The 27,127-nt window shown below is 41.7% G+C and overlaps 1 long non-coding RNA gene across 1 annotated transcript in view; it reads right to left on the bottom strand.

Annotated features, from left to right (window-relative positions):
- The window catches only part of LOC121027734 (uncharacterized), a 46,194-nt gene extending 19,269 nt beyond the window's left edge, over positions 1-26,925 (bottom strand). The window contains exon 1 of the long non-coding RNA XR_005788901.1: positions 25,713-26,925. This is a non-coding gene — a long non-coding RNA (uncharacterized LOC121027734). The remainder of the gene's footprint in view (positions 1-25,712) is intronic.
- Between the last annotated feature and the right edge of the window lie 202 nt (positions 26,926-27,127).

Here is a 27,127-nt window from a genome sequence, read left to right as displayed (position 1 = left end):
AAGAAAAAAGATTCACGCATTACGTTACTTGGATCTTTATGCATTTTCTTGGAAGGATAGTATTCTCTTGTCTGAACATAACAATAATTTATTTACCATGCTTCTGCTGATGGATATTTGCATTGTACCCCAATGGATGCGTTGTGGTAGCTCACTTAGAATTTTCTTTGCATTTCACTGATTACCAACAATCTTAAGCAGTTCTTCATGTTTGTTAAATGTGTTTTATGAGGGAGCATATGGTAAACTGACACCCCACAAACCAACTTTCCCACCCCACAACCCCCTCCCCACCAGGTGGGATATATGTGACATTCCTCAGGCACTCCTGGTTGCCCAAGGACAAAGGAAAGGTTAACCAATGGTTAACTGATAGAGATCACAGTCCTGCAGGACAAGAGTCTCCATCAGTATACAAATATCTTAATAAAATTACAAGAAAAAAAGGGCAATCTTATCAACAGCCTAATCTCCAGGAACTGTCTTAATGCTAATGATTTGCCACAGGGAAAAACCTTAGCTTGACAATAGCTAGGCCTCCAGTAATCTATGAGTCTTCTTTAGCCTATGGAAATACCTTTAAGAAACTTCCTCTTGACTTTATCTCCCCCAACTCCATAGTATATAAACTTCACAACCCCAGTCAAGCTCTTTCTGCTCACGGGTCCTGTCCCTGTGCTTTACTAAAAGAACCTTTTTTGCACCAAAGATGTCTCAAGAATTCTTTCTTGGCTGTCGGCTCTGAACCCCCATCACTCTAAAACCCCTCATCCTCATTTATGAAATGCCTATTCAGAATTTTTTGCCCGTTTTTCCCAATGGCTTGCCTTTGTTTACTTACAGACTTTTAAGATACCTTTATATAGTCTATGAGCCCTTTGTGAGTTATATAAGTTATAAATATCTTTCTAATTTTGATAATTTTGATAATTTGTTTTTGGATGAATAAAAGTTCTTATATTTAATGTAGGCCAATTTATCATTTTTTTTTCCTTCATAATTGATACTTTTTGAAACTAGATTAAGAGGGCCGCCTGGGTGGCTCAGTCGGTTAAGCGGCCGACTTCAGCTCAGGTCATGATTTCGCGGTCTGTGAGTTCGAGCCCCGTGTTGGGCTCTGTGCTGATAGCTCAGAGCCTGGAGCCTGTTTCAGATTCTGTGTCTCCCTCTCTCTGACCCTCCCCCGTTCACGCTCTGTCTCTCTCTGTCTCAAAAATAAATAAACGTTAAAAAAAAAAAAGAAACTAGATTAAGAAATAATTCTCTATCCTGAGGTCATGAAGATCTTCTTCTGTATTATCTCCTAAAAGCTTTATAGTTTTGTCTTTCATGGTAGATCCATAACCTTTCTGGAATTGATTTATGTGAATGGCACTAGTGACTTAAAAGGTTGAGAACAAGAATTGGTCAAGACCATATAGAGAGTAGTTAGACCCAACAGGCCCCTTCTCCACCTGGGTGTAGTCTGGCTACAAACTTTTGGGATAGATGATGTGAGAAGGGCTCCAGATTTAAGTACAGCAGACACACCTGAGGGCGGGGGTTTGCCTTTGGGCTAAAAATGAAGGGAACTGGTGAAAGGTCAGTCTCTTTTCCAGCTTTGGCCCCTGAACTCGGGCAGCCAGGCATAAGCATTCTGGGAGATTGGGAAATTCTTCTACAAAGAAGTTGAATGGCCCCAGAAACAAGACCTCCAGATAAAAACATTTGTGGATACTAAATACACAGGTTCCCCGGATCACCTTCCATGGTAGCCCACTGTATAAGAAGTTACTCCAAAACAGAGTGGTTTAAAAAAACAAACATATTATCTCACAGTTTCTGTGAGTCAAGAATCAGGGCATGGTTTAGCTGGGTACCTCTGGCTCAAAGTCTCTTGTGAGATTGCATTCAAACTGTCAGCCAGGGCTACAGTCTCATCTGAAGACTCACCTGAGGTGAGATAGACTTCCGAGCTCATTCAGGTGGTTGTTGGTCCCTTACCACGTGGGCCTCTCCACAGGGCTGGCCCAGGACAGCCATCTTCCTTCCTGGGCCAGCAACATGAGAGAGGGCACCCAAGATGGAAGCTTGGTGCTTATGAACTAATCTCAGAAGGGACATCCCATCACTTTTGTCATATTTTGTTATAAACGAGTCAATAAATCCAGCTCACACTCAAGGGGTGAAGATTACACAAAAGCAATGCAAATTTTGGGAATCATGTCTAACACCAGCTGCAAACTTGGGGGCTCCCCAGACCACCCTCAGTTTTGATAATTTGCTAGAAGGACTCACAAAACTCACTGAAAGCTGTTACATTCATAATTATGATGTATTATAGTAAAAGGATACACATTAAAGTCAGTCAAGGGAAGGGGCACCTGGGTGGCTCAGTTGGTTAAGCATCCAACTCTTGGTTTCGGCTCAGGTCATGATCTCACAGTTTGTGGGTTTGAGCCCCTTATCAGGCTCCATGCTGGCAGTGCAGAGCCTGCTTGGGATTCTCTTTCTCTCTCTGCACACATAAACTAATAAAATTAAAAAAAAAAAAAAAAAAAAAAAAAAAGCTTTAAAATCACCCAAAGGGAAGAGGAACATATGGCAACATCCATAAGAGTTTTAAGTGCAGATCAGCATCCGGTGTCTTCTCAAAGTGGAGTTGTGTATAGAGCACTTACTTCCCACAGCATCAATATATACACATGGGGCATTGCCACTAGGAGAGCCCATGAGCCTTTGTGTCCAGAATGTTTAGTGGGGCTCAGTCATGTAGATGTAGACATGATTGAATGCCTGGCTCACCTTAGTCTCCAGCTCCTCTGGAGGTGTAACTGCTACTGCATGGTCCAAAACTCCCACCACAAATCACACTGTTAGCATGGACTATCTGACCTGGCCCAAGGCCCCCAGGCAAACAAGACACTCTTATCAGGTAGAACATTCCAAAAGTTTAGGGATGCCTCCCAGGGCAAAGGTCAGACCTCTCTTTGGGAAGGGTTAATTTTTCCCCTACATAGGCAGAACTACCAGGAGGTGAGAATGGCCGCCTGCCACGCCCACCATTTAGAAAACTCCCCACTTGGGAGCCCCCCCTCCTTCAGCTTCCATCCTTTAAGATCATGAACAAGATAAGGATGCCAATTTTTTGTCAGCTCTATCCAACCTTGTATTGGACGTTCTAGCCAGAGAAATTAGGTAAGAAAAATAAATAAATAAGTAAATTTGCAAGATACAAGACCAAAACACAAAAATCAGCTCTATTTCTAAATCCTAGCAATGAACAATCCAAAAAGGAAATTAAGAAAATATATTTTGTTTGATAATTTCATTATCCAAAAGAAAAAGATTTCTAGGAATAAATTTATCCAGGGAGGCGAATGGCTTATACACTGAAAACCATAAAATATTGCACAAAATAACCTCTCCAGCCCCTTTTCCCCTTCCCTGCTTTATCTTTCTTCACAGTTCTTAAAACAATCATGAACATTTTTTTTTGTCTGTTTCCTACATTATTAGCATGTAAGTGTCATGCAGGCAAGAATTTTTGTTTGTTTGTTTGTTTATGTATTGAGAGGGAGAATTTAAACATGAGCTGGGAAAAGGCAGAGAGAGAAGGAGAGAGAGAATCCCAAGGAGCCTCCACACTGTCAGTGCAGAAGCTGATGCAGGGCTCAAACCACGAACCATGAGATCACAACCTGAGCCAAAATCAAGAGTCGGATGCTTAACTGACTGAGCCACCCAGGTACTCCAAGAATTTTTGTCTGTTTTATTTATTATTTCTAAACTATTGCTACAGTGCCTAGCACAGAATAAGCAGAAAATATAAATGGTCACAAGCCACTTTAGCTTGTAATGTCCCACTATTTTTATAAGGATAATGTGTTCGTATGCCACTTGTTAAAAAATACTAACTTTAGGAAAAAGAAAGCATAGTGGCCTGATGAGGACTTGAGAAGATACAATGTTTGCCAGTAAGTTAAAAGGAGATGCCTAGAGAATCTCTGAATAGCAGGGAAAGTGAGATTGAAGTTGAATAACAGGAATCTGCACAGAACCAGGTCTAAAAAGGAACCATGTAACTGTAACAATGGACCCCCTGATTGTCTTCTGAAGAAGCTTTAATTAAGGATTCTTTTCTTTTTTAAAAAAATGTAAACGTTTATTTATTTTTGAGAGAGACAGAGAGTGATCAGGGGAGGGTTAGAGAGAGGGGGAGACACAGAATCTGAAGCAGGCTCTAGGCTCTGAGTCATTGGCACAGAGCCTGATGGGGGGCTCGACCCCACGAGCTGTGAGATCATGACTTGAGCTGAAATCAAGAGTTGGATGCTTCACCGACTGAGTCACCCAGGTGCCCCTGATTACTATTTCTGATCCATTTGTTCTAGGCTCTTCTTCGGCAACATCACTTATCTGTGGGTTGGCTTTCTACCCTCTATCCTTCATAAGCACCACTTTCTCTTCTAGTTTCTTGGTATTGTTTTTTTCTTTTGCACTTAGGAAGAGCTTCTTAAAAATTTTTTTAATGTTTATTTATTTTTGAGAGAGACAGAGAGAGTGAGTAGGGAAGGGGCAGAGAGAAAGGGAGACACAGAAGCCAAAGCAGGTTCCAGGTGAGCTGTCAGCATAGAGACCAACAAGGGGCTCAAACTCGTGAACTGTGAGATCATGACCTGAGCCGAAGTCAGGTGCTTAACTGACGGAGCCACCCAGGCACCCTGATATCTTGACTATTATAAATAGTGCTGCAATTGGCACGGAGGTGCAAATATCTTTGTGACTCAGCTCGGGCTGCTATAACCAAATACCATAGACTGAGTGGCTTAAACAGGGATTTATATTCACAGTTCTGGGGCCTGGGGAGTCAAAATCAAGATCCCGGTCAATTCAGTTCCTGTTAAGAGCTCTCTTCTTGGTTTGCAGATAGCCACCTTCTTGCTGTGTTGTCATATGGCACAGAGAGAGAGAGAGGACTCAAGCTTCCCAATGTCTCTTTTTTAGAAGGGCACTAATCCCACAGTAAGGACTTCACCTTGATGAACTTATCTAAACCTAGTTACTGCCCCAAAGCCCCACTTCCAAATACCATCACATTGCAGATTAGGGCTTCAACTTAAGAATTTTGGTTGGACACCATTCAGTTCCTAACACCAGTGGTCACACTTAGCATCCCCATAGTTAGACAACCTGATTTATATGCCCTCTGATGTTATACACAACATCTAGGAGCTGGAAAAGACAAAAGAGTCCAGCTGAGACCTTGATTGTAGCCAAGGCACAGACTTCTAACCTCCAGAACTGTAAGGAAACCATCTCAGTTGCTTACGTCACTAAGTTTGTGGTTGTCACAACAGCAATAGGAAACTACTACAGGCATTTACTGGAAGTAATAAATATTTGTATACTGCATTATCTGAGATATAAATCACACATTTTAGAATATTACTTTTTTAAAATCTTTTTTAACATTTATTTATTTTGAGAGAGAGAGAGAGTGTGAGCTGGGAAGGTGCAGGGAGAGAGGGACAGAGAGAATCCCAAGCAGGTTCTGTGCTGTCAAAGCAAAGCCCAATGCAGGGCTGGATCTCATGGAACTGTGAGATCATGACCTGAGCGGAAGCTGGATGTTGAACTGACTGAGCCACCCAGGCGCCCCAGGTTTTGATGTTCTTAACTCTCTATTCCCCCCAAAATTTCCCAAGGCAAAGACAATTCAATGTATTTACCAAACCAGTTCATTTTTCTTTTGAAAACATAGACTATGTGAAAGAGTACATATCCCAGTTGATCTTTCAGTTAAGTGGGGCCATTTGACCAGTTTTGCCCCATGGAGACCAGGCAGGAGTGATATATGATCTTCCATGCACAAGACCGCTCATCTGTCTCTCCCTTCTCAGTGGTTAAAGGTCCCCTGTTGGTGGCTCCAACATGAATCAGCTTGAATATACCCTTACCTCTTACTTGCCTACCCCTGCATTGTACTGAGGTAATGAAGGTGGAGGAAACATTGAGTTCAGCTACTAGAATTTTGGGGATTGTTACAGCAGTTAGCCTGCTCTAGTATATATTCCAAAATTTTGTTAAATTCTTTTAAAGTATACTGTATGTATATACATATATGTACCTATAGATGCATGTAACTTTGACATATGATTTCTATATTCGTTAAAACTGCACTTGGCTGTGGAGATTATGGAGGGCACCTGTGATGAGCGCTCGGTGTTGTATATACGTGTTGAATTATTAAATTCTACAGCTGAAACTAATATTACACTCTGTGTTAATTGACTGATATTTAAATAAAAACTCGAAAGAAGAAAAACACAACTGAGCGTTACCAGAAAACTTTTTTTTTAAGTTTATTTATTTTGAGAGAGAGAGAGAGGATGAGTAGGGGAGGAGCAGAGAGGAGGAGTGGTACAGAGGGTCAGAAGCAGGCTCTGAGCTGACAGCAGAGAGCCTGATGCGGGGCTCAAACTCACGAACTGTGAGATCATGACTTGAACCAAAGTCAGACACTTAACTGACTGAGCCACCCAGGTGTACCAAAAACATTTTTTTAAATGTTTATTTATTTATTTTGAGACAGAGTGAGCAGGAGCAGGAGTGGGAGCAGGGGAGGGGCAGTGAGAAAAGGAGACAAAATCCCAAGCAGGCTCAGAGCTGAGAGTGCAGAGTCTGATGTGTGCCTTGATCTGATCTCATAGACTGTGAGATCATGACCTGAATTGAAATCAAAAGTCAGGTGCTCAACCGACTGAGCCAATTAGGCGACCCATCAGAAAAGTTTCTTAAAACAAGAAAGAGGTTTGTTTGCTTTACACATCTGTTGGCAGGTGGTACCAGGGCTGATGTTGGGAGTTTAAGGACATGGTCAAAGAAACAAGCATATTCTGTCTTCCTGTATTCCTTTCTTGCTAATGGATGCTGTGCAACAGATATTTTATACATTCCAAGCAGGAAGGAGGAAAAGGAAGACGCAGCAGCTGACTTCCACTTAAATCTCATTAGCCAGAAGTGAGTCACATGGTCACAGTCAGCAACAAGACGGCCTGGGAGCATAAGCTTTTATGTAAGAGTAGCAAGCAAACAGTGTTGGTTGAGTGAGCCAAACTACTGTATCTGCTATTACTTCCTTTTTAGATTTTAACAACTGTAAACGAACAAGATTTTAAAGAGCTAGCAACAGAAAATTTTCAAAGTTGTTAAAGTAGCTGTTAGAAAATCTGCGAGGCAGAAGCCAGGTAAGAAGAAAATTTAGTGGACTGTATTATACTATATTATGGATTATATATATTATATATATATGCATATATTATATATATATAATATATATATGTGGATATGTGTGTGTGTGTGTGTGTGTGTGTGTGTGGAGATTACTTAAAAAAAGTTACATGGCATCTATTAAAATTTTTGTGCCATATGTGTCTATACCTAACACAAATCAATCAATATCTATCTTTCTAGCCAGGTAGCTATCTATCTGATTTGTGCTTCAATTTACAACTACTAATAGCTGAAGTTAATTAGACCTATGCTTCTCAAGCATGGCAAAATCATACAGTATAGAGAGTGATTATATGCCCTGGTTTTCCCAGGACAATCACAGAGTAATTATTAATAGCATCCCCATTCATTCTCAAGTGTTTTGGTTTAGATGACACTTTTTTTTTTTTTTTTTTTTTTTTTTTTTTTTGAGAGGGAGAGAGAAAGTGAGCACACAGGGAAGGGGCAGAAGGAATGGGAGAGAAGATCTTAAGCAGGTTCCACGCCAACTGCCCAACGCGGGGCTTGATCTCTGGACTGTGAGATCGTGACCTGAGCCCAAATCAAGAGAAGGGAGAGGGGCTTAAGGGAGAGGAAGGTGGCAAGTAGGGACTCTTGCTCCTTGGTGCTCAAGAAATGTTTGGGCATTACTTATTGCCATAAAAAAGGCAAAATTTCTGTAGACTGGGAACTCCCAATTCCTCCCTTTTCTTTCCTTCTTCTCATTCAACTTTGATACAGTCATTTCTTTTGTTCTTGATAAGAATGGCTAACGGTGGGGGCAGAGTGCACCTGGGTGGCTCAGTTAGGTTAAGCATCTGACTTTGGCTCCAGTCATGATCTCACGGTTTGTGAGTTCAAGCCCTGTGTCGAGCTCTGCACTGACAGCTCAAAGCCTGGAGCCTGCTTCGAAATCTGTGACTCCCTCTCTCTCTGCCCCTCCCCTGCTCAGGCTCTGTCTCTCTCTGACTCTCAAAAAATAAAGGTAAAAAAAAAAAAAAAAAAAGAATGGCTCACAGGGACACCTGGCTCGCTTAGTTGGCAGAGTGTGCCACTCTTGAGTTCAAGGTCCTGAGTTTAAACCCACATTGGGTCTAGAGCTTACTTTTTAAAAAAAAGAAAAAGAAAAAAAAAAAAGAATGGCTGAGAGAATTTACAGCAATTTAGGCATAGTTGGGGATAGGTGTGGTGGTGGAGGGCATTGAATGAGCTTCCATTTTTTTTTTTAAATTTTATTTAACGTTTATTTATTTTTGAGACAAAGAGAGACAGAGCATGAACGGGGGAGGGGCAGAGAGAGAGGGAGACACAGAATCGGAAGCAGGCTCCAGGCTCTGAGCCATCAGCCCAGAGCGCGACGCGGGGATCAAACTCACGGACCGCGAGATCGTGACCTGAGCTGAAGTCGGACGCTCAACCGACTGAGCCACCCAGGCGGCCCAAGCTTCCATTATTATAGACATTAAAATAGGAGGGGAATCTTAGGACACTCATAAATTTGGAAGGCATTGCACAAGTCTCTTTTACTGGACTCTACTCCAAGGCACAATCAATCCACTGTACTCGTGAATCATATATATTCTTCAACAGTGCTACAACACATGTTTTTACGTCTTTGGGCACTTGCCCAATTATTTCCTTAGAAATCCCACTTCCATTTTTTTTTTTAATTTAAATGTAGGCTCCAAACCTAGTGCAATGTAGGGCTTGAACTCATGACCCTGAGATCAAGACCTGAGCTGAGATCAAGAGTTAGATACCTAACCAACCCAGCCACCCAGGCACCCCTCTGTTTATTTTTAAAAATTTGACAAATATACATATTAGTTTTTTACACATAATGACACCTTGTTGTACCTTTTAACTTATAGTATATGGAAGTAGACCTTTTTTTCCTCGCATCTTCTACATCACAGAATATTTTCTTTGACCATCTGATCTGCAACAAATATCACATTTTATTTGTATAGTTTTTTGATTACCAGTATACATTAAACATTTTTCATACGTTTAATGGCCAGTTATTTTTTTTTCTTCTATAATTCGTTAGTCATGCTTTTTATCTATTTCATTTTGAAGGCCTTTTTCGTCTTAATTTATAAAAGAGTTCTTTCTGTACTAATGTAATTAGTATGATCTGTTTTACAAACTCAAGGTACAAATGTGGTAGTTACATATGTTAATTTTTTCTGTCATAGTTGAGACCTCCCCCGTGCCTTATTAGAAAAAAGTCCAGTTTTTCCCATTGTGGTTTTCCCTGATTTCCCCTGATTGTCCAAGAATTTTGAGGGGGTGCTTACTTAGCCCAAAGAGTGAAAAAATTCTCTTCCATTTTTTAAAAAGTTTTTATTTATTTTGAAAGAGAGAGAGAGAGGGAGGGAGGGAGAGAGTCACAAGCAGGGTCTGTGCAGCAAGGAGCCTGACACGGGGCTCAATCCCATGAGCTACAAGACCATGACCTGAGCCGAAATCAAGACTCAGATGCTCAACCGACTGAGCCACCCAGGCACCTCAAGAATTCTCTTCTAAATGTCAAATACAGAGAGAACTAAAATTGGTGTCTACTCAAGTCTTCCTGGCCACTCACTGGGCCTTTGTACATGTACATAAAGTCTCCTTAAATTCAGAACTTGGTGGGCAGAAACTGGGGTCTTGGTCCCCTCTTTCCTAAGGGTACTAGGCTTCTAAGACAAACTGATTCATCCCTTCCCCCATGACTAGGCAAAACAAAGGGTAAGGCAGTTTTTGCCCATTAGGAGAGAAGCATGCCTGCACATACACACGCACACACACACACACACACACACCAAAAAGTTTTGTTAGCACCTTCTTGCAGGACACTGGGTGACTTCCCAATTATGTTTGCATAAGTGAGAGTCATTTTTTTTTAATTAATTTTTTAAAGTTTTTTTAAAATTTATTTTGAGAGAAAGCACACAAGTGGGGGAGGGGTAGAGAGAGGGAGGATGACAGAGAGAATCCCAAACAGGCTCCACACTGTCAGTGCAGAGCCAGAAACAGGGTTCAAACTCACAAACTGTGAGATCGTGACCTGAGCTGAAGTCAGATGTTTAACTGAGTGAGCCACCCAGGTGCCCCCTGAGACAGCCATTTATTTAATTGACTCTTCACAAAACAAAGAATACCAACTTCATCTGATGAAAAATTTTTTTATTTTTAGATTTTTTTTTAATGTTTTATTTATTTTTGAGAGAGAGAGAGAGAGAGTGTGTGAGCAGGGGAGGGGCGGAGAGACAGGGAGCTGTCGACACAGAGCTCGATGTGGGGCTTGAACCCACAAACTGTGAGATCATGACCTGAGCCGAGGTCAGACGCTTAACTTACTGAGCCACCCAGGCACCCCTATTTTTTTTTTTTTTATTTTTTAAAGTTTATTTTTGAGAGAGAGAGAGAAATATAGAGAGAGAGACCATGCACACAAGTGGGGTAGGGGCAGAGAGAGAGGGGGACAGAGGATTTGAAGCAGGCTCCACACTGACAGCAGAGAGCCTGATGTGGGGCTTGAACTCATAAACTGTGAGATTATGATGTGCACAAAGTTGGATGCTCAACTGACTGAGCCACCCAGGCACCCCTGATGAAAATTTTAAAAACCAGCAACAAAAGGTGTTGTTAATAGGTACAAACCTAACTGTTTAGTATGTGTGTTGTGTATGTACACACACGTATACACATATATTTCCATTTGTGGATTGCTTTTTAGCCTTGTTTATCTGTTTTTGTTTGTTTTTAAGGGAGGAGGGTTATATCTGCTTTAAAATTTTAAAAACATTTTAAAAACATAAAATGTTTTATGTAGTCAAACATACAGGCTCAACGTTTGTTTCTTAACTCTTCATCAAGTTTCAAAAGACCTTTCTCATCCCAAATTTATAAAAGATATTTACCCAGGGGGGCCTGGGTGGCTCAGTCAGTTAAGCATCCAACTCTTGATTTCAACTCAGATTATGATCTCACAGTTTGTGAGACTGAGCCCCATGTTGGGCTCTGTGCTAACAGCATGGAGCCTGCTTGGGATTCTTTCTCTTCCCCTTTTGCCCTAGTGCTAGCTCGTGCTCTCTCTGTCTCTCAAAATAAATAAATAAAGTTTAAAAAAAAGATATTTACCCAAACTTTCTTTTGGTACTTTAACGTTCTCCTTCTCTCACATTTAAAATAGTCAAATAAATGAAATGAAATGAAATTTTCATCTTATCCAAAGTTTACTTGGTGAAGAGTGACGTAATGATCTTTTTGCTGCGTGTGACTAGCCAGTTGCAGCACAGACACCACTTATTAAGAATCTAACACTTCCCCATGATTTGAATTTTTCTTTTATCATCCGGAGGAAGTTCCCACGGCTTATTTCAAGACTTTATGACTGTTTTCGCCCCAGTCAGCCACTTTTCCCTCACTCTTAGCAGACAACTCTTTGCAAGTAATTAAGTCTATCAAAAACTCCTTCAACTCTATCACAACTCTACTCTTCATATGAACGTAGACCATTGCTTATTTCTAGAACAAGGCTTGGCAAACACTTTCCGTAAGGGGACAGATAGTAAATATTTATTTTTTTAAGTTTATTTATTTTTTTAAGTAATCTCTACACCTAAAGTTGGGCTCAAACTCACAACCCCAAGATCAAGAGCTGCACTCTCTTCTGACTGAGCCAGGCAGGTGCCCCAGATTTTTAATTTTTTAAAAAATTTATCAGATAGTAAATATCTTATTTTATTTATTTTTTCGGATAATAAATATTGTAGATTTTGAAGGCCAAGAGGTGAAATCAAGGATATTATATTAGCTATTTATATATTTAAATACACCCACATATATTATGCAGTCATACACACACACACACACACACACACACACACACACACACACCTGCCAATGAGAAGAAGGGAATTTGTTTTTATTTTTTTTTTAATTTTTTTTTCCAACGTTTTTATTTTTATTTTTGGGACAGAGAGAGAGCACGAACGGGGAAGGGGCAGAGAGAGAGGGAGACACAGAATCAGAAACAGGCTCCAGGCTCTGAGCCATCAGCCCAGAGCCTGACGCGGGGCTCGAACTCAGGGACCGCGAGATCGTAACCTGGCTGAAGTCGGACGCTTAACCGACTGCACCACCCAGGCGCCCCGGAATTTGTTTTTAATTAAAAAAAATTTTTTAGGGGACGCCTGGGTGGCTCAGTCAGTTGAGCGTCCAACTTCAGCTCAGGTCAAGATCTTGCCGTTCATGACTTCCAGGCCCGCATGGAGCTCTGTGCTGACGGCTCGGAGCCCAGAGCCTGCTTCGTATTCTGTGCCTCCCTCTCTCTCTGCCCCTTCCCCCCTCATGCTCTGTCTCTCTCTGTCTCTCAAAAAATGAATAAACGTTTAAAAAAATTTAAAAAAAAATTTTTTTAGGAGTAACATTTTACTTAATTGGGGCTCAAATCATTTGCAAATATCCATCAGTTAAAACCATTCTTCCCTCCAGCGGCCATGCAGAAATGGATTTGGCCCTGACCTTTGACATCTTCATTTGGTCCTTAAATGGAAAACTGCTCCTGAGAGTCCCTCCTACCCCCAAGGTCAGTTCCAGACTTCAATTCTTTTGGGCTCTTCAGACACATTACACTTAAATCTATTTAGCAATTCTATTCCAATCCCAAACAGCTTTCTAAACTCCTCCTTTCAGTGATTAATTTGTATATTTACATAATAAAAAAGCCCTTTTGAGGCCAAAGGAAATATAAAAGTAATTTAAATAGGCCGCAAATCCTGTTTGACCACAGTATATTTACAACCAAAGGAAGTTATAAAGTACATCCTCCAGTAAATCCACACATTTCTGTGACAAATGTAATACAAAATATTTTAAAAAGTTAAAAAAATCATTTATAGTTGGTTTCAGAAAACAGACATGATTATGTATTCATCAGCTTGCTTTTCTTTTTCCATTTTCTTTTTCTTATTGTTAACTTTTGGTATCTCTTGAGGATGGTGACTCATTAACACAATAATGTGCTAGGTAGTTAGAAAAAGCCGTCCTTTCACAAATAAAACTTCATATATCTAAAATACATACTACCAGGGCACCTGGGTGGCTCAGTCAGTTAAATGTCCAACTCTTGGTTTCAGCTCAGGTCATGTTGAAGCCCCGAGTTGGGCTCCACAGCTAGCAGCGTGAAACCTGCTTGAGATTCTCTCTCTCCCTCTCTTTCTGCCCCTCCCATGCTCACACTGTCTCTGTCTCTCTGTCTCAAAATAAATAAATAGCTTAAAAATATATATATATACTACCAATAGAGTGTTTATTATAGGAACATCCCATGGACTATATGGGAAAGTGCTCCTGGAGACCTGAGCTCAAATTCTGATGCTAAAACTAACCCAGGACTCATTTTTGTCAACTGTTTAATCACTGCTAATTTCAATTTTTTTATTTTACCTTTAAAAAAATTTTGGAGGTGTGCCTGGGTGGCTTCGGCAGCTAAGCACCCAACTCTTGATTTTGGCTTAGGTTATATTCTCATGGATCCATGGGTTCAGAGCCCCATGTTGGGCTGTGTGCTGACAGTGAGGAGCTTGCTTGGGATTTTCTCACTCCCCCTCTCTCTGCCCCTTCCTTTCTCTCTCTCTCTCAAAATAAATAAACATTAAAAAAAAAGGTTTAAAAATTTTTCGGACATAATCTAAAGCATACAGAAAAGGTATAAGTATAGCACAAAAAACTTTTTTTTTTTCCCGGATCATTTGAGAGCAAACAGCAGAGATGATGATGCCCCATCATTCCCAAACCCTTCCACGTATTTCCCACAAGCAGGGATAATTCTCCTAAATAGCTACAGCACAATTATCAAAATCAAGATATTAATACCCATATATTACTATTACCTCAGATCCCATTCAGGTTTTACCAATTGTTCTAGAAATGTCTTTTGTATCAAAACAAATTTGCCATTTAACCATTAAAAAAAATTTTTTTTAACGTTTATTTATTTTTGAGGGAGAGACAGAGTGCAAGCATGGGAGGGGCAGAGAGAGAGGGAGACACAGAACCCGAAGCAGTTTCCAGGCTCCAGACTGTCAGCACAGAGCCCCACGCGGGGCTCAAACTCAAGAGCTGTGAGATCATGACCTGAGCCAAAGTCAATGCTTAACTGACTGAGCCACCCAGGCGCCCTTACCATTTAATCATTTTTAAAGATACAGTTCAATGGCATTTATACATTCACATTGTTGTGCAACCATTACCACCAACCATCTCGACTTTTTCATCTTTCCAAAATGAAACTCCATACCCATGAAACAATAACTCTTCAGTTTCGCCTTCCCCTGGCCCCCAGCAACCACCATTCTGTTTATCTCTATGAATCTGACCACACTAGGTATCTCATATAAGTAGAATCATACAATATTTGCTCTTTTGTGTCTGGCTTATTTCACTTAGCATAATGCCTTCAAGGTTCATTCATGTTGTGGCATATGTCAGAATTTCTTTACTTCTTAAAGCTGAATAATGTCCCGTTTTGTTTATATATTACATTTTGTTTATCCATTCACCCATCAATGGACACTTGAGTTGTTTCCACCTTTTCAGTATTGTGAATAATGCTATGAACACTGGTGTATACAAATATCTGTTCAAGTTCCTGTGTTCAATTCTTTTGGGTATACACTCAGAAGTAACATCGTTGGATCACATTAAAATTCTAATTTTCTGAGGAACCGCCAGAATGTTTTCAAGAGTGCCTGTACCATTCTACATTCCCACCAGCAATACACAAAGGTTCCGATTGTTCTACATCATTAGCAACACTTATGTTCTGTTTTGTTTAGTTTTTTCAATAATAGTCATCCTAATACATATGAAGTGGTAGCTCCTTGTGGTTTCTGTGTTTTTTGTTTTGTTTTATTTTCCATTGTAGTTTGATTTGCATTTTGTCACGTCTTTTTAATCACATTCAATCTGGAATAATTCCTCAGTCTCTCCTTGACATTCATGACTTAGACACTATTCTTTGTTGTTCCCCCAAATGAATAGTGGCTCAAATGGAAGTTTAATTATCACTCCCATAAATTCCAAAGCCAATGTTCCTACTAGGTAGTGATTCAAGAATCCAGGCTCCTTCCGTCTTGTGTCTTTGCCATCTTCTTATGTGGTTTCCAAATGACCTTGAAACTTTATTTTAAAATTTTTTAAGTGTTTATTTATTTTTGAGACAGAGAAAGACAGTGTGAGTGAAGGAGGGTCAGAGAGAGAGGGAGACATAGAACGTGGAGCAGGCTCCAGGCTCCAAGCTGTCAGCACAGAGCCCAATGTAGGGCTTGAACCCATGGACTGTGAGATCATGACCTGAGCTGAAGTCAGACGCTTAACCAACTGAGCCACTCAGGCACCCCTGGATTCATGGTTTTCTATTTTATTCAGTGAGTTATGATCTGTTACTATCATTATTTATTCTGATATTCAAATTGTTCCAGATTTGGCTATTGGCAGCTCATTTAAGTTGGCTTCTTTGATCTTTGAACGTGTTGCCACCATTCTGTGAGGACTTCCTTACTTCCTACAACAAGATATTTCAGACTCATCTTGTATTTTCCCTGTCTTAGCCTTAGAATCAGCCATTTTACCAAGGAGCGCTAGTTCTTTCTAAAAGAGAAGAGCATTTGAAAGCCAAGATCTGCGGTGTCCTAAGAGTATTTGTTGCTGTTGGGGTATTGTTGTTCCCAAGCATCTCTGTGGGTAGGCCTGAGGAATACATGTATTTATATCACATGCACACACGCACATATGCATATATATACATATATATGTATATATATACATGAGGGGTGGCAGAATATGCCACCCCCAAATATGCCACTTTGTTACAAGGATTATTTTGAGCAAAAGGCACTTAAAAAAACAGCAGGTGCAGGAAGCGTGCTGTGATTCCTCCCTTTTCTTCCTGAAAGCAGGAGATGAAACTCCCATGTGAAAGATGCCTTCCCTATTCCAGGAGAAACAACATTCTTATCATCAGAGATGGGGGGATGAGGCTGAGAGAATTCTTTATAAACAGACCTTGTTAAATCCCTGTGTGCCCTGTTGTGTGCTTGGCTCCTGGCGGGGAGCTGGGCTGGCCCCGGGGCAGCAGTGGGCTTGGTCCTTCATGCCCACATTGGACCTGTTCCTGGGGTTCTGGGGCACATGTCTGATGTTGCCTCTCCCTCCTCCTCTCCCTCAGGAGGCTCCAAAACCCCGAACTTGTCCTTGTTCTTACAGCTGACTGTGAAACCTCAGGGCCTCAGTGCGGATGGCAACATCGGGGCTGAGCTAACTGGCTCTCTGGACAAGAATGAAGTAAAGATCTTAGACCAGTTTTAAAAGAGGAAAGAAATTTAGAAACGCTGCTGATTATGGACTTGATGCTCGTCTCTTCCACCAAGCTTTCATAAGCTTTAGAAATTATATCATGAAGTCTCATTCCCTGGATGTGGACATTCGCATTATTTTGAATGATACTGCTTTAGTGTAGCTCATGTAGATGATGTATTTCCATTTTTGTGGAGACATGCGAAACAGATATTGCCTGTGTTAGAATGTAAGGATGATCTATGTAAAATAAGTGACTTGAGAATATCACCTAACTGGTACCCAGAAGCCAGAGCCATATAGTAGAAGATAATATTCCATTCAGACCCCACAAACAGTGGAAAGATTTACCAATCCAGAAATACTTGTTACCAAAGTATGGCATGTAAACGGAAATAGATATAATCCCTGTTCTCATGGAATTTATTAAGAGAGACAAATATCAAGGCACCTGGGCTCAGTCAGTAGATAGAGCACGTCACTCTTGATCTCAGGGTTTCGAGTTCAAGCCAACGTTGGGTATAGAGCCTACCTTAAAAAAAAAAAAAAAACTTAAAAAAAAAAGAGACAGATATTAATCAGATAATCATGCTAATGAATACATTATTGCAAACTGAAAACTTAATGACAAAAGGAAATATTTGTACTTTATAGTCGTTGGTCTATATTCCAAACTCTTCCCATGTATTAATCACATAAAATAACTTACTATATGAAATGTAATAGGTATATAGTTTTACTATGCCCACCAGATTTTACCCATTTGCAGATAATGAAACTTAGGCAGAGAGAAGTTAGTAACTTGTCCAAGGTCACACAGCTAATAAGTGGTAGAGCTGGAATTCAAACCCAGATAGTTTGGCCCCTGCTTCTAACCATTATACTACACTGCTTCTCATAGTAGCTCTGAAGGAAAGAAACAGGGATCTGTGAGAACATCTAAGAAAGAAAACTGACTTAAAGTTTATTTAAGTAATCCCTACAGCCAACATGGGGCTTGAACCCATGACCCTGAGATCAAGAGTCGCATGCTCTTCCAACTGAGCCAGCCAGGTGCCCCAGTAAGGAAACTGACTTAGACAGAAGCCTTCTGAGGAAGCACTGCTTGAGCTGTGACCCCAAGTTTGAGTAGGAATTAACTCTGCAGAGTGGATGGTGGTGGTAGGGGAAATGATCATTCAAGCTTGAGGCCATAATGTACAAAGTCCCTGAGGCAAGATGGAACAAGGCACAGTGAAGAAACTGAAAGGCCAGTGTAGCTAAGTTGTAAAAAGCAAGGGGGAAGTGGGATATTATGTGGCTAAAGATGTAGTCCAGGCCAAACGAAAGGTCTCATAGGCCCTTAAAATTTTTTTAATCCTAAAAGCAAGGGAAACTCATGGAGATGTGTATTCAGAAAGCAAGGATCGGGGCGCCTGGGTGGTGCAGTCGGTTAAGCGTCCGACTTCAGCCAGGTTACGATCTCGCGGTCCCTGAGTTCGAGCCCCGCGTCAGGCTCTGGGCTGATGGCTCGGAGCCTGGAGCCTGTTTCTGATTCTGTGTCTTCCTCTCTCTCTGCCCCTCCCCCGTTCATGCTCTGTCTCTCTCTGTCCCAAAAAATAAATAAAAAACGTTAAAAAAAAAAAAAAAGAATCACATGTAAAAAAAAAAAGCAAGGATCAGTTTTCCTTTGAAAAGATTACTCTTACTACAGTTTAGACAGTGGGTTGCAAAGGAGTCACAAGAGCATGTGGAGATGAGGGGAGTGGTATCTTGAGGGTGGAAAGTTGATTTAGGGTGGTGACAATGGAAATAGAGACAAATGGAAGGGTTTGGAGAAATATTTAGAAAGTCAAATTGACAGGACTGGGTAATATAGATTGGATATAAGGGGTAAGAAGTTGTAGGTTTCAAGTTGTAGGTTTCCACTCTTATATCTGTCAGTAAAATCAGTTAATTTATCTTCTAAATGTCTTTCTTTCTTGTACAACTAAGTGAATGGTAACCCCATGAGATAGGGACTGTGGAAGAAGATGAAGAGGTTTAGGGAGGAGATTATTGAGTCTTCAACATGCTGAATTTGAGGTGCCTTTGAGACATTTATGTGGATATATTAAATAGGCAGTTGTCAAGATGGATCTAGCCTTCAAAGGTTAGACCTGGGCTATAGTTATACACTGAGGAACTATCACTGCATGTCTGGCAAATAAACCTGCAGCATAGATGAGTTTGCCTAGGGGGTTAAGAAAGCCGACTGAGAAGATAAGGGGGTCTAGAGTTAGTATTTGAGGAAGTCTAACAAGAGTAAGGAGTGCAGGAAAGGGCTACCTTAGTAGGCCTGGATGGCTTAAACCCCATCCTTTCCAAAGAAAGGCCTGTCTTTGGTCAAACTGGCACTTGACTGACTCCTGGGAGATAGTATCTGAGTCCTTGGAATACTCTGCCTAGTAAGAGTGTTTCGTATGCTTGCGGCCTGGGCCATGTGTATCAGTTTGACCTCAGTAGGCTGGAGACCAAGTAGTTGGGATCAGTTAGGTGGGTGCTCCATGCTTAAGTGATAGATCCCAAATAAAAACCCTGTACACCAAGGCTCGGGTGAGTTTTCCTGTTTGGCAACATGTGTGTTGCTGGGAGAATTAATGCCTGTGCAATTCCACTGAAAGGGGACACCTGAGACCTTATGCCTCTTAACCTTTCCTCTTACACTTTACCCATCTACCTTTTCTCTATGATTTTAATTTATCATTTCACTGTAATAAACCATAACCATGAGTATAATAGCTTTTCTGAATCTGTGAATTCTTCTTGACTGGTCGTGGGGACCTCTGATAAGGTCTGCAAAAGAGAGACAACAGTCTAAGAGGTAGTGGCAAATCAGAGGAGTGTGGTGTCATGAAAGCCAAGAAACTTAAGGGATTCCAGAAGGGAAGGCCATCAGTGTTATATCCCACTGAGAAGACGAGTAACGTCAGGGATTAAAATACGTCTGAAGGATTTTAAAACGTGGAAGTCATTGATGACCTTATCAAGAGCTGTTTTGGTGGTGACAGGAGTGGATTGAGGAATGAGTAGGATGTGAGGAGACACCTTTAGAGAAACAAACTGTGACTTGAAAAAAGATTACATGTTAATTCCACCTGTGTTTATAGTAGCAAAATACGTCAAATTAGGTTATCTAATAAGGTAATAGGAACGCTTCACATTTATTTACTAAAAACTTTTACAGTGGGTATACTTGCTGAATCAGCAATTTTATTTTTAGGAATATTCAGGAGACATGATTACAGACATGCAAAGAATTATGCATCATAATGTTTATCACAATATTGTTTATAATAGAAAAAATGAAAACTGTATTGTGTAACAACAGCTAATACATTACAGTACACTCAAGTGATATCTATTTATTGACTAATTTGGGATGTATTTTATTGGTTGCAAGAATTAGAGATTATGTGGAAAGTACTTTGTAAATTATAAACTCCTGTTTAAATGTCATGTTTGTCACTGGTATTACTAATGTGCTCCTGGAAGGCCTGAGAAATATAGAAAAACCGAGAGCTGGCAATCAGGCTCAACTCTGCCGACTGTCTCCCCTTTCTTGCTATTAATGGTTCTCAAATTCATTTAGACAACACAGAGTTTGGAAGTCAGAGTGCACTTTGAACATCATGAAATGCTGACAAGTGATTATTTTTTTCTATGATTTCAATTATCCTAAGCCACAGATTCACAAATCTGTGCTGATGGTATATCTCCTCTACTTCAATCCTTCTAGTAAGTTGACAAAAACACCACTACCAGGGGCGCCTGGGTGGCGCAGTCGGTTGAGCGTCCGACTTCAGCCAGGTCACGATCTCGCGGTCCGTGAGTTTGAGCCCCGCGTCAGGCTCTGGGCTGATGGCTCAGAGCCTGGAGCCTGTTTCTGATTCTGTGTCTCCCTCTCTCTCTGCCCCTCCCCCGTTCATGCTCTGTCTCTCTCTGTCCCAAAAATAAATAAAAAACGTTGAAAAAAAAATAAAAAAAAACACCACTACCAATCATAATATACAGTTCTACAGTTTTGTGTGTTTTTGAATACCTGTTTAAAGACAATCCTGAGGGGCACCTGGGTGGCTCAGTTGGTTAAGCGTCCAACTCTTGGGTTTGGCTCAGGTCATGATCTCACAGGTTGTGAGTTCAAGCCCTGCATTGGGCTGTGTGGGAAACATGGAGCCTGCTTGGGATTTCCCTCTCCCTCTCTTTCTGCCCCTCCCTGGCTTGCGCTCTGTCTCTCTCAAAAAATGAATAAATAAACATAAAAAAATAAAGACAATCCTGATTATAACTTAGTCTTACTTAGATAGTAAAGGATTCAAAAGCAGAGTTTAACTTACTTTTTTGTCATGTTGACTTTTTAAAAACATTTTTTTAATGTTTATTATTGAGAGACAGAGAGAGACAGAGCAGGAGCAGAGAGGGGCAGAGACAGAGGGAGACAGAGGGAGACACAGAATCCAAAGCAGGCTCCAAGCTATTAGCACAGAGCCTGACATGGGGCTCAAACTCACAAACTGCGAGATCACACCCTGAGCTGAAGTCGGACACTTAAGTGACTGAGTCACCCAGGCGCCCCGGTCATGTTGACTTTTAAAAGCATCTAATTTTACAGATAATTTATAAAATGTGAGAAGTGTTAAATATTCTTTGACATTATACATAAACCACACTAAAATGCTTTTCATTAAAGTAAAAGGCAATATTTTAGATACAGGGAATTTCAAATGACATAGTTAAGACCAAAAAGATAAACTGGACATTGCTATCTTATCTTCTATAGCCTAATGAACACAAACTGGAAGACAGGTGAGTCTTTCTCAGTTCTAGGAGACAGTGAAGACATTTGCTCAGTACTGAAATATAATAATATAACCAGTTATATAAATCGAAATATAAAAGCGATCTCCTATAGGTTTTGAGGTGGCATTCACTGTCTTTGTGAAAAGTCGAACATTACTAATCAAGTGTAGTTATACCTTTGAAGGGAAAGCAGTGCTAGCACTTGCTGAGCTGGAATTACTACCAAAATTTAAAAAGGTGATTGTATTAATTTAACTAAAAGCCAGTTTTATTTAAATCAGGATTATCCAACAAAAATATCCTATCAGCCATTCAAGATCAGAATTCTAGTGTATGAGATCAGTTTTTTTTTAAGCTCTGTACCCAACATGGGAATTGAACTCAGAACCCCAAGATCAAGAGTTGCATGCTCTACCAACTGAGCCAGCCAAGCACCCTTGCATGAGATCAATTTAAATATGTTACTCATAGGGGTGCTTGTGTGGCTTAGTTGGTTAAATGTCGACTCTTGATTTCAGTTCAGGTCATGATCTCTTACTTTGTGAGTTCCAGCCCTGCAGCGGACTCTGCACTGTGAGTGCAGAGCTTGGGATTCTCTCTCCTCTCGCTCTGCTTCCTCCACCTCCTGGCTTCCACATGTGTGTGCTCTCTCTCAAAATAAATAAATAAACATTAAAAAAAAAAGAGATGTTACAAATTAAAGAAGTCACGATTTCTTTTTTGTAAGAAATAAGGCAGTGGCCAACTATTACTCATTAGCAGTTTTTTTAAGGTTTACTTATTTTTGAGACACACACACACACAGTCAGCAAAGCTTGATGTGGGGCTCTATCCCATGACCCTGGGATCACCACCTGAGCTGAAATCAAGAGTCAGATGCTTAACTGAGCCACCCAGGCATCCCTCTTTTTTGCCTTCTTAGTGCTAGCAAAGATTATTTTTGTTCCAGGGATGTACTTCTTGGTATTCTCCAAATACACCTCTCCTCAGATGATGCCTTGGTTCTTGTTGGTGTCAGTGTAAGGGAATCAGGGGCCTGACTGGTCTTCTACCCAAATAAACAATGGAAATTTCTTTCTAATGCTTATTTTCCTTTTCCTTGGTGTGGCACTGGACACACTTTTGGACAAAAATCTTACTCTTCTTGGGGCGCCTGGGTGGCTCAGTCGGTTAAGCGTCCGACTTCAGTTCAGGTCACGATCTCGTGGTCCGTGAGTTCGAGCCCTGCGTCGGGCTCTGGGCTGATGGCTCAGAGCCTGGAGCCTGTTTCAGATTCTGTGTCTCCCTCTCTCTCTGACCCTCCCCCATTCATGCTCTGTCTCTCTCTGTCTCAAAAATAAATAAACGTTAAAAAAAAATCTTACTCTTCTCAACATCACCCCTTTTTATTTCTTCTTTCAATAACTGTGTTAGAAAGGTCCCTGTTCTGAAGTTGGACATCCCGCTAAGTCCAAGGACGAGCTAGGTCTAAGGTGCTTGTGCCTATGAATCTTTGTTCAGAAGTGAACTTTAAATCACAGAATTTCACCTTTAATACCTGTTGGCCTCACCCAGTCGTGAGTGTAACTACGAAATTCGAGAAATGCCCCAAATCTCAACTGCAGTTTAGTATTCCTCTGCGGGCCCTGAGGCACTCTTCTGCTCCTGCTGTTGACCATGTTTGCTCTGCCCAAGAGCTGCGGAACTGGCCCTTACAAGTCTTCCTGCTACTCTTGGGCTACTGCCTTATTATTGCAAACCTCCTGTGCCCAGCCAGTGGATTATGCTCTCACCATCGTTCACCTATCTCATGTCCTTCACTTCTAGTGCTTTTTCTCTTTTCTGGACAACTGGAAGGTTTCTTCCACTCTGGTTACCAATAATTTCGAGGGGGGCATGGGTTAGTTCTCCATAGCAGAGCTGCTAGGCACCTAGAGACAGATCTCTCTTTTATTTCAGAACTGTGTTTTGCTCATAATGTCATGCAAGAGAGACAGAGGTAAAAGGGAGCCTTGGCCAGGGGAATGGCTGGACACAGCCTCTACTTACACCCACTGTTCAGTTCAGCCCCTAGCATAATTTCTCTTCTTGACATTTTCTTCTGAGGTACCTTTATTTCTCCCTCTAGTTCAGTCCCCTTCAGGGATCTTTGGGTGTGCTTTTATATTCATTTCAGGGTTACTCTGTGCCAGGTACTATAAGCACTTCACAACTATTTAATTGTCAAACAACCTTAAGGTAGGTCCTACTAATAACAAATACCTTTTTTACAAATGAGGAAACTGAGGCACGTGAACCAAATTACCCCAATTACGCAGCTAGTAGGTGGTGGAACCAGGCTTCAAATTAGACACTTTGGCTGTAGGGCATACATTCAACCTCTGTGCTGTGCATTCTCTCCATCAGACAGGTTTGTGCATATGGTATTTCAACCTCATGAATGTTTTCAGTTTCTCCCCTGAGATTTCTGGGCTACCATTGTAAATCAAGGAGGTACTTGGGTATTTGTTTGTGTTTGTCTGTCTATCTATCTATCTGCTCAATGTGGGGCTTGAACTCACGATCCCATGATCAAGAGTTACCATCTATCTATCTATCCACCCAATATGGGGCTTGAACTCACCACCCTGAGATCAAGAGTTACGTGCTCTACTGACTGAGCCAGACAAGCACCCCAACATGTACCAGAGTATCTGTTTAAGTGTCCCCAAATACTCTATGATAGCTTAATTCCAGGCCCTGCCCTTTTAGAGCACACAGTAAATTTCATGATGAGCAAATTCCTCTCTATAAAATTATAGTTTTCTTTTTTTTTTTCAACATTTATTTATTTATTTGGGACAGAGACAGAGCATGAACGGGGGAGGGGCAGAGAGAGAGGAAGACACAGAATCGGAAACTCCAGGCTCTGAGCCATCAGCCCAGAGCCTGACGCGGGGCTCAAACTCACTGACCGCGAGATCGTGACCTGGCTGAAGTCAGACGCTTAACCGACTGCGCCACCCAGGCGCCCCTAAAATTATAGTTTTCAAAAACACACTAGATTTTAATAAGGGCAAGTGGTAGCAGGCATAAAAAGGTTAAGAAAAATTCAAGGAAGCAACACTTCTGTTTCAGAGATTCAGCCCCATTAACTGATTTGTTCGAAGTGAATTTGGAATAAAGTCTCTATTTGCCCTTTATTGTATATGTTCCATATTTTTCACCATCTGCACAGATACCACTCAGGTCCAAACAACCAGTATTCTTCAACTATTAGTCTATTAGCAGCCTACCTGGTCTTTCTTCCACTCTGAACCCTTACACGTGATTTCTCCAGGAAGCAGCCACAGTGACTCTTCACTACTGAGTCTTTGCTCAAAACTCATCAAGACTTCCCATCTCACTTGGCATCTCACATCTAGGTTCCGAGCACTCCTTGGGTGCTCCAGCAGAGGAAATTTTTCCAAGGGGAACAAAAGTTAAGGATAGTTTTAAGGAAATTAGTCACATACGTAAAAATTAATCACATGTACACACACATATGCAGTTTTTTATGCAATGCTTACATCTATAAAAATGAAAAATGGAATTGACACCAGGCCCTATCTCTTCCTAGTAATGTTATATACATCCAGGTCTACATGAACTAATCGAAAAGAAGAAAACTACCAGCGATCTCATAGACATTCCCAATAACACATTACTTTCCATGCTCAATGTTTATTTAACAAAATATAACATTTTTTGATGAATGTTGGTGTTTTAAACTGCACGGTGGTGTTTGTCAGACATAATTTAGTGTTTACTTTTCTATTGGATGTTTTTACTTATTTATTTATTTAAATATTTATTATATTTTTGGGAGAGCGCAAGCAGGGGAGGGGCAGAGAGAAGACGACAGAGGGTCTGAAGCGGCTTCTGCGCTGACAGCTGCGACCCCGAGGTGGGGCTCGAACTCAGAAACCCCGAGACCACAACTGAACCAAAGTTGGAAGCTCAAGCGACTGAGCCACCCGGGTGTCCTTTCCATTGGATAGATTTAAGAGTAACACCTTAAAAATGTCAGTATTGCAAAAAGTCAGTAATTGCACTTTGCAACTAACACGTATGACGAAAAATTTTAGAATCAACTACTTACAACGTTTGAGGAAATCCAAGGGCATATAAGTTTAAAACATTGAGGACCATTTCTGTGTATGACCTGGCCCCCTTAACTTTCTCTTATGTTGTGGTACTTACTCTCCCTTGTTCGAACCACTCAAGCCCCTCTGACTCCTTGCTGTTCCTCTAATGAGCCAAGAATCCGTCTGCCTCAGATCCTTTGTACTTACTGTGTTCCTCTGCCTGGAATACTCTTCTGCAAGAGAGTCACAAGTCTTGTTCATCTACCAACAGAGGCCTTCCCCAGTCATTTCTGATTTCTTCTACTCTGCTTATTTTGTCTTCATGGTATTTATCACTCCCTGGCATATATTTATTGTCAATCTTCCTCCGTTAGATTGCAAACTCCTCCAAGGCAAAGATCTTTGCTTTCTGCTGTGATCTCTAAAACACTCCCCTACTACACAGTAAGAGGTCGGTATCTGTGAGCGAATAAATGACAAATGTTTTGAGGCGGCTTATTTTTAAGGCCTTGTGCGAGCTCAGAGAATACCAGTTCCTTGGGAACACTGTCAGAAGACGAAAGCACTTCGTGATCCTAACATTATAACAGCCGCTTGCACTGCATAAACATCTCGGGTACTTGCTTTCAAACAGAGACAAACCTTTCTGAAAGCTTCTATCATCGATATCATTAGGGCATTTGGAACGCAACTCGCGCCGGGACACTACATGGGACTCTCAGGACACAACACTGGGTAGATCGGTGGTGGCTCCTCAAACTGACGCACATCGGAATCCGCCGAAGCGACTTTTCAACATCCATCAGCCCTCTCCCCCCACTTCCTGATGCAGGTCTGGGGTGTGGCCATGGTATCTCTGCTTTGAAAAAGCTCCTCAGTTGGTTTTCTGAAACGTAGACATCTGAGAATCAATCACCTTAAGAAGCTAAAGATAGCTGTTAAAGAGTTTCTTCCTCCCGGGGTCTTTTCAGCCTATTTCTGGCCGGCCTCCAGTTAAAAAAAAAAAAAAAAAAAGGCGCCCCGTTTCGCAGCTCCCCTGAGACACGATCACCCAAAGGAACGCAGCTGGTTAAGGCACCGAGCCCGAGAAGGACCGCATCTCAGAGCCAGCAGACCCTGGCGTGCGACATGTACGGCAAGTGAGGTTTGCGCCGAGACGCGCCCGCCTCTGGGGACGGCGCCGCCCGGGAGACGCTAGCTGCGAAGGGACTGGTGCCGGCCTCCTATCCACCCTTTCCCGCATTTCTCCCCGCACCAGCGCCGCGTCCGAGCTCATAACCGGCGCCGGCCAAAGGCGGTTCTGCGTCCACCGCCACTGGCTTTAAACACTCGCAGCTAGCCGAGCTGCAGCGGCGAGGACATACACGCTACGGCCGGAGGTCAGGCGGGGGGCGGGGACGACTCCCCGCCCGCGGCCCAAGTTCCCGCCTCCCTCAGGAGGACGTCCGTGCGTACGTGCGCGCGCCGCGCCCGCCCTCCTTCAGCCGCGCGACGCGAGGGCGGGGGCGCCGCGTGCGCGCGCGCTCTCGTTCGTTCGCTTGCCTGCTCGCTCTCGGCGGCCGGTCGGGGGGGTGTTCCCCCCCCCCCGCCTGACCTCCGGCCGTAGCGGGTATGTCCTCGCC

Source organism: Herpailurus yagouaroundi, unplaced genomic scaffold (assembly GCF_014898765.1).
Source record: "Herpailurus yagouaroundi ecotype Mexico unplaced genomic scaffold, PumYag 77, whole genome shotgun sequence".
NCBI classification, from domain to species: Eukaryota; Metazoa; Chordata; class Mammalia; order Carnivora; family Felidae; genus Herpailurus; species Herpailurus yagouaroundi.
Note: the sequence above shows the minus strand (reverse complement) of the source record. Positions and strands in the feature narration are given on the sequence as shown.